Here is a 7,892-nt window from a genome sequence, read left to right on the forward strand (position 1 = left end):
TCCCAAATGGTCTTGAACTAGGCTCGAAATAATCCCTAACAAGTCTTTAAAATATGAAGTCCCGAAATGGGTCCTTATTAGTCCCAAAATTATTCCGAACTACATAGTCCTAAAATGTCCTGAAATAGTATCGAATGTATAAGTAGTACCAAACTGAACAACTCTCAAAGAAGTCCCGAAATGATTTCGAACTATCCCACAAATGGACCTTAACTAATCCCGAAGTAGACCTGAAATACCCCTTAACTATTCCAGAAATGTCCATTTCTACACACAAGAATCAATTACAGATTTTCTGCTGGGTGAACGCAAATTTTACCTATACCGAGACCTAAGCTGTTCACTCATCAAGAAGGTATCCTTTATTGACTTTTAATAAAAAAGATTAGGAACCACTGCGTGATTGCAGTGATAATCGGATTGTATCTTCTTGCAGTGGTTCACAACCTTTCCCAGCTGGCGACCCACTTTTCCTTATCGTAATACGTTCACGGTCCATCGGTCCATGGTGGAGTAACGAACCTAAATTTAGTCGAATAATAATATGAGTACCAAATGAAATAGAAAATTCTGTCCAATTTTAAAAATTTGAAGTCCTTTGGTTGACAAGGACCGATGGGCATCAAAAATATCCTTTTAATTAATTATATTTTTCTAAGCTAATAAAGCTGGAAGGGAGAAATTCGAGGATGTGGTCGTGTTTACATTAGTCCTTAGCATAAAATTTTTTCAAAAAGACTTATTACAAATTTTCAAGAACATTCAAGAATAACAATTTAAAAGGACTTTTTAGTACCTATCCATCCTTACGCAACAAAAAATTTAAAGTTTTTTCATTCTACAAAATTGTCTTTTTTATATGATAACCACTTTGTTATTCTACAGTGCACTGTGTTTTTTTCAATTATTTTTGGAATTTATGATAAATCTTTCAAATTTCAAAGCCCTTTTAAGAAAGATGCTGATTTCTGAGAGAAAAACTTAGTTTTAGTCCCCAGTTTCGCGGATATATTTTACTTCATGTATGAAGATACCGCTGGGTTGCTGAAATTCTTATTGCCCTAGAAATCCCACGGGATACATCAACTGAGACAGTGGATACAGGAAAAGATGCGGCGGGCGCTTTTGAAAAGGACGATTTCTCTTTGTGCTTCTCTTCCGAACAGAACTTCGTCGAGCCGTCCAAACTGAAGTAATCTGTTTCGCCAAAGCATTAACCTTACTGGAAGCATTACAAGATAATTTGAAAAAATTTAGAACTTGTCTTTGCGCTTCTGTTATATTCAAGGCTTAACTACTATGGCAGTGACGCTGAAAGGAAGGATAATAAGAAGAAATTAGTATATAAGAAATGGAACAAAAACGTGCATCAAAACGCTACTATACATACATATAAGTGAAAATAGCTATGTACATGCGCAACTGAAAAAGAGCTTATCGCGGGCTAGCGATCAACAACCGTCTTATCGCCACAATCTTCAATTGAAACAAAGAAACAAATATTGCCAAGCAACAACACTTAATGTGCAAATTACTAAAAATTTATGCGTAGCACTTGATTAGTTGATTCCCAAGTCAATGAATTCGTCCTCAACGCATGCATTCATTCATAAAAAAACGCAACACTTGGGATCATTATTTAATGCGGCCAATTGACGTGTCCGGCCTATAGTTGAAGCCTAACGGACTCCCAGAGCCTTATGTATTATACTCGTATTAAGTAGTATGTGCATACATACATACTAGGGATGTTAATTTTTTCGATTTTTACGATCCCCGATTTTCGAGATCTCGTTTATGCAATCCCGGGATCCCGAGATTAGTCTCCATATAAACGAAAATTCGTGACACTGCTAGAAAAAAAAAAATATATAAAAAAGCAAAGGTATTTTTAGCCACTTGAAACGTGCACTTTATCGTCCTTTAATTTAATGGGCTATAAAATCACAAGGACAAACTGGTATTGAAAATGCCCTTTGAATCAATTTCATTTTTTTAAGCTAATAAGGTTAGGAGAATTTAATTCGAGGATATTGTCGAAGTTATATAACTCTTTAAGATATATTTTTTTTTTAAATAAATATTACAAAATTTCAAGGATATTAAGGGTTAAAATTTTAAAAAGACATTTTTATACATTATGCGCCAAAAGATTTAATCTCTTCTTTCTCTACAGAAGTTTCTCTTTAATTTGACACCCATACTGTTTTTCTAAGTACATTGCACTAAACCATTTTATGAATTACATACTTATATTATTGAATTTTCAAAGTCCTTTTAAAAAATCCTGACATCAGAGAGAAAAACTAAAAACGTAATTTTACTGCATTTATTTGGCCCATGGCACGGTTGTATGTTTATGTATAATCAGCTAGTCATTTATAAAAAAAAAATATTAAATAAACAAAGCACAAATAACAAAAACTGGTCAACATAAGACGTTTCTATTATTGCCACCAGTGGAAATCATATCCCGGGATCCCGGGATTAACATCCCTAATACATACATATATGTATAACAGTGTACAAAATTATGTCAGCATCTAATTTCAATTTCACAGTTTCTCTATTAAATGGGGCATAAATTTCACGCTTCTTAATTAACAAATGAAAAAATAATTTAGCCGAAAAGCGAGTGGTCTGCTAAGCGAGAGCTTTTTGAATCAATTACGTAGACACGTCAAAACTTTGCTATATTGTCTTTCTACGTAAGCACATATGTAAATTAGACTGACCAGAAAAAAATTGAAAGTGCTTCTCTTTTTTGCTCCTATTATATGTAGCAATGAACCATCCCTTAAAAATTTTGAGCAAAAATATCTACATTTAGAGGTAGCGGGTGCCTCCACCTCTTGAAGTTAAAAATACTCGTCCTTCACTCTATGCGCACGCCATATCATTCAGGAAATTTAAGGTTTAAAGCCCTGTATGCAGCTCTCAAGAAAACGGTCAAGAAAAAATTGCCATTATTTCGCGTGGGTGTCCAAGGAATTTTGACATTTTTTATACCTCACAGCCTGTTGCCTCACTCTTTCCTCAAGAAATAATGGAACGAGCATATATTTCTGTTGCAAACCTGGGTTGCCTTGTGCTCTTTTTTCACAAAAAACTTTAGAAAACCGTAGTAGAAAGCGTAGTCAACTTCTTAAGAACTGCGTACTGCTTTAAGGAAATTTGACTCAAGAAAATTTCTTAGCCATTTCTTGCACGTCATTTTATATGGAGTTTTTGCTTTTCTTGAGAGCTGCATACAGGCCTTAAGGCCTTAACATATATTTTCGAGGTCGCCGCACACACTATGAAAGTTAATTTTTTCGATCTGACCTTCATGCGTTGAGATATTATACAAAAATCTTTCATAAAACGAGATAATATTCGAAAATTGTAGTTGATTATTTTTTAAATTTATTTTCTAATTTATTCTCATTAATAATATTAATTTCATTACTTCTCGAGATATTTGTATATCAAGAACGTACCAGTTTAATTTTAATGCCTTTACAAGATCTTTTGAAGTGTATTTTCGAGGTAGTTGAGCATGCTTTTCGATTCGACCGATTCGACCGCTACGTCCCTACGTCTATTAACGTATTCCCATGACCTCAATTCAGGAAAATATCGGTGAGAATAGAATAAAGCAGGCTAATCGACAGTCATTCACTTCACTTGGCCATGTTCAACTCGTAGAATTGATCACTCAAATAATCGAAAAACTTTTTCCATCGAAAGATATCATGACTTCTTAGTAGAGAAATTGCAATTTGTTTAAATTTTTTACAGTTGTTTCAAAAATACTCGTATCTCAAAATGTGTCCGTTGTATGTATCTAAGGAAATAAATTACACTTGCATCTTCAGTGATCTAAAATATACGAAATAGCATCTTGGAGAATCTCAAAAATATTAGAAGGTTCTTGAATTGAGGCCTTGGGAAAACGTTAAGAGACGGAGCGGTTTAATCAAAAACAACTAGTTGAACATGTTTAACGACCTCGAAATTACAAGGCTTAGTTAGTTACTCATATCTCGAGAAGTAATGAAAGTAAAATTTTGTTTCTAAAAAATGTTGCTTGAAAAAATTCTAAAAAAGAGTCACCGCTAAAGAGGAATTTTCGGATTTTTTCTCGTTTTATTTAAGATGTTTTCTAAATATTGCACAACATAAGGGTAAGATTTTTCCCAGCATGGGCAGCGACCTCGAAAATATGTTGTAAACCTTAAAGCTTCAATTTCTTGAGGGATTTCGCATGCGTACAGATTGAAGGGCGAGTAATTTTGAGGTGGAGACACCAAACGTCCACGCAAAACTTGTAAATGTTAATATTTTTGCACCAAATTTTTCAATTTTTTTTTTTTAAGTCATGCGACTCAGAAAAAGAAACACTTTTTACTTTTTCTGGGCAGTCTAATTTATGTATACATGTAAATATGTAGCTCTATTTGCCACCTGCCCTACATATTTTGACTGTTCGTTAGCAATACTTTACATATTTTTCCCTACGGCTATTCGCTATGAATGGCCCATAAAATTTTTTCCTAAAGCATTCAGATTTTATCGACATGATTGTGGTTTGGATTTTCGCTGTTCAAGCGTTTATGATGTAGTAAAATAATAAAGGAGTTTTTTTCTTCGGAAATGGTTTTTGTTTCATTGATTTCCTACTTTGCTTTCTTTTTACTTTTGGTAGTCTATTAAAAGACTATAAATTTTATGACAGCTCAATGCCGAATTTGTACTGCGTATATACATATGTATATATATGTTTGTACCTTCAAACATATGTATGAATAATGCATATTGAACCAAACCTTTATAATACGGTGCGTCCAATACAATAAAATTTCGCAACACACGAAAGAATCGATATACTCACGAAACTTGCGGCAAATGTAGTAAAACTGCGTGTGTAGTTTTTCACTCTGACGTCAGGATTTTTTTCAAAGGAATTTGAAATTTTAAAGATATTATTAATTCAAAAAATTATTTAAAAAAAATCAGTGCAATGTATGTAGAATAACAATATGACTACCAAATGATAGAGAAAATTCTGCAGAATAAATTTTATCTTTTAATTTTTTTTTAAGATTGCAGGACAAAATTCGACGATAAGGTCATGTGATAAGGTCATGTGTATTTTTTCAAAAAGAAATGTTGCTAATTTTCAATGATATTTGTGGACAAAATTTGTTAAGAACATTCGTCCTTATGCACCAAAAAATGTATTCTGTTATAATTCTATAGAATTTTTTCTTTTATATGATACCCTTATTGTTTATCCTACCAGCACTACATTTTCTATTTTTTTAAATTTCAAAGCTTTTTAAAAAAAATCTGACATCAGAGAGAAAAACTAAGTAAGAAAAATTTATTGAATATAGATAAAACTTCATAAAAAATAGGTTTTTGTTGTCGCTGAATCCGAATATGGGGATCCCTTGATTCTTCAAGGTCATCCAGAGGTAATGCCAAGGTCACCACAAGGTCAAATTATAAATAATTTTAATGAATTTTTAGTTTTATTGAGTAAATTTTTCCCTACTTGACCTTCAAATGACTTCGAATCTGACTTGATGGAGGCCTACAGATTTCGGATTCGAATTCAGCGCGGAGAATAGCATAAGGGTATTCTGCTTCAATATGCAGAAACGTTTTTTGTTTTGTAAAACTGTGTAACTATAACCGGTTGGAAAATAGGTAAGCACCAGAGATATTACAAATACTTGTAAAATAATATTTATATACAAAATGCCAAACCGTACATAAATACAAACAGTATTAAAATAAAAAGCACAAAACACATTTGAATTTACTTTTAAAATCCCATGTACTTATGTACACATCGTCATCAGAAATGCAAAACGCCGTAACAAACAAAGAATTCCAAAGTTCGATTTTCATTTCCCCATCTCTGAGGACACAGTTCTTTTCTCAAGATGGAGCCTTATAAGTTCAACCAGAGGCCTTTCCAGTCGCACTTGGAGCAGTGACCTCACGACGGAATTTGGAAGAATATTGTTAAAGGCGCCGTCTATGTCAACAAAGATTCCTTAGGTAAATTCTTTAAAGGCAAAGCCCTTTTCAATTTAGGATAAGCATGTTGAAATTTGGATAAGTCCTCCGACAAAAGACGCTATTGGATATGGGCACAGAGAAGTCTTTCTCAAATTTTAAGAAGAAGGAAGGTTCTTGTTTTTGGTCTGAAGTCAGTGGTCGAAAAAATTATAGCTGCAGTGTAGTGGTTAGCAGTGCGCACTACCACTCCACAGGGCCTAGGCACGCCCGGTTCAACACAAGATCAAAAAATTCAAGAAAAGCCAGTTTTTTCTAATAGAGGTCGCCCTTCGGCAAGCAATGACAAATCTCCGAGTGTATTTGCGCCATAAAAAACAGCTTCCCATAAATATACAATCGCCATTCGGAGTCGGCGTAAAACTGTAGGTCCCTCCACTTAGTGTGATCACAACAAGGCGCACGCCACAAACCGGAGGAGAATATAGGCCAAACACCAACACATGTGCAAGCGCAAATCTATATTTTTTTTTTTAATAAGTAACGTAATATGAGCTCTATTCAAAATATGGGCTTCCTAGCGAATGAGTATTCAAAGAGCCGTTCCCGTCTAAAGACCGCTCTCGATCTCCAGTACTTTCTGCGTTTGAGTATATCTAATCAGAAATTAAATGTCTCAAAGAGGGCCAACTGTGGCCATAAAACTACTGCAGACCCACAAAAATCCAGGTAATTTCCGGCTTCGTTACGCTTGGTTTCATAGTGGCTTACATAGCCCAATGTTACTGTGTATTTTGCTGCCATGTAATTTGATAGCAATAACTTTATTGAGCGTAATTTTGAAAAACTTTAATTTTTTTGCTGCTAAGCCTTTCTCTCCTTGGTTCCCTGGGTTTTGAAAGTGCTACTACCTTTCATGTAGTCTACTCTGTGGATTATAATATTTAGTGTTAAAATCTTTTCCCTTGACCTTTTAGAGTTAGGATTCGAAAAATTTATCCAATAGAAGACCAATCGAGGTTTGAAAATCTAAGATATTTTCATTTATACCTAACTGTATAATCTTTTAAAACTCAAGCGGAAATCTTTACCAAGTTTATATACACTTTACTACATGCTAATGCAATCCATGCCAGCGAAAATCAGCCACCTATCAATACTCTTCCCTAGCCGCACAAAAACTTAACACTTCCTCCCATAACTCATTGCCAGAAGCTGCAAAAATTCCGAAACATTTAAACCTAACCATATCTAATTGTCAACGAAATTTTGTCTCTAAGGCAAACAAGCAACTAAGCTTATTAAATTCAGAACACAAAGGAATTTCACTCCTTTCTCTGCCAACGCAAATGCGGTTGGAAACTTTTGCAGGCAATCTTGGTGAAATGTGCCCAAATTTCGCTGAGACAAAAATACCCGGCAAGAAAACTTAAAAGCATCTCGGTTGATGGTAGAGAAGTGTAAGCAGCAAAGGAGGGAGGGCGCAGGGTGAGCGCATGTTTCTAAGACGCCAGACGCACGCAAGGATTCTCAAAAACACTTCAACGGGATTAATTTGAAAGTTTGTTGGAAACCTTGTTGTCGACTCGAAAAGCGTGCGTTCGCATGTCAGCCAACCACCCACAGCTCTTATACATTAGCGCTGCTGCCATTTCCAAACACTGCGGTTGTGGTGTCACTGGTGGAGCAGGCACATCATAGAAACCGTTATGAATTATGCTACACGGCGACAAAACTCGTACAACCAAAGCGGATGGAGCGTGAGTCTCATGAGCGCATCTCCCGTGTTTGCTTCGAGCACGAGCGTATTGTGGAGCTTAGGCTTCGCTTTACGCATTTTGATATATGGTTCGCTTCGGTGGTTGGCATGGGCGCTTGGTGCT

Source organism: Rhagoletis zephyria, unplaced genomic scaffold (assembly GCF_001687245.7).
Source record: "Rhagoletis zephyria isolate East Lansing unplaced genomic scaffold, Rhagoletis_zephyria_1.1 Rzeph_scaffold_01870, whole genome shotgun sequence".
NCBI classification, from domain to species: domain Eukaryota; kingdom Metazoa; phylum Arthropoda; class Insecta; order Diptera; family Tephritidae; genus Rhagoletis; species Rhagoletis zephyria.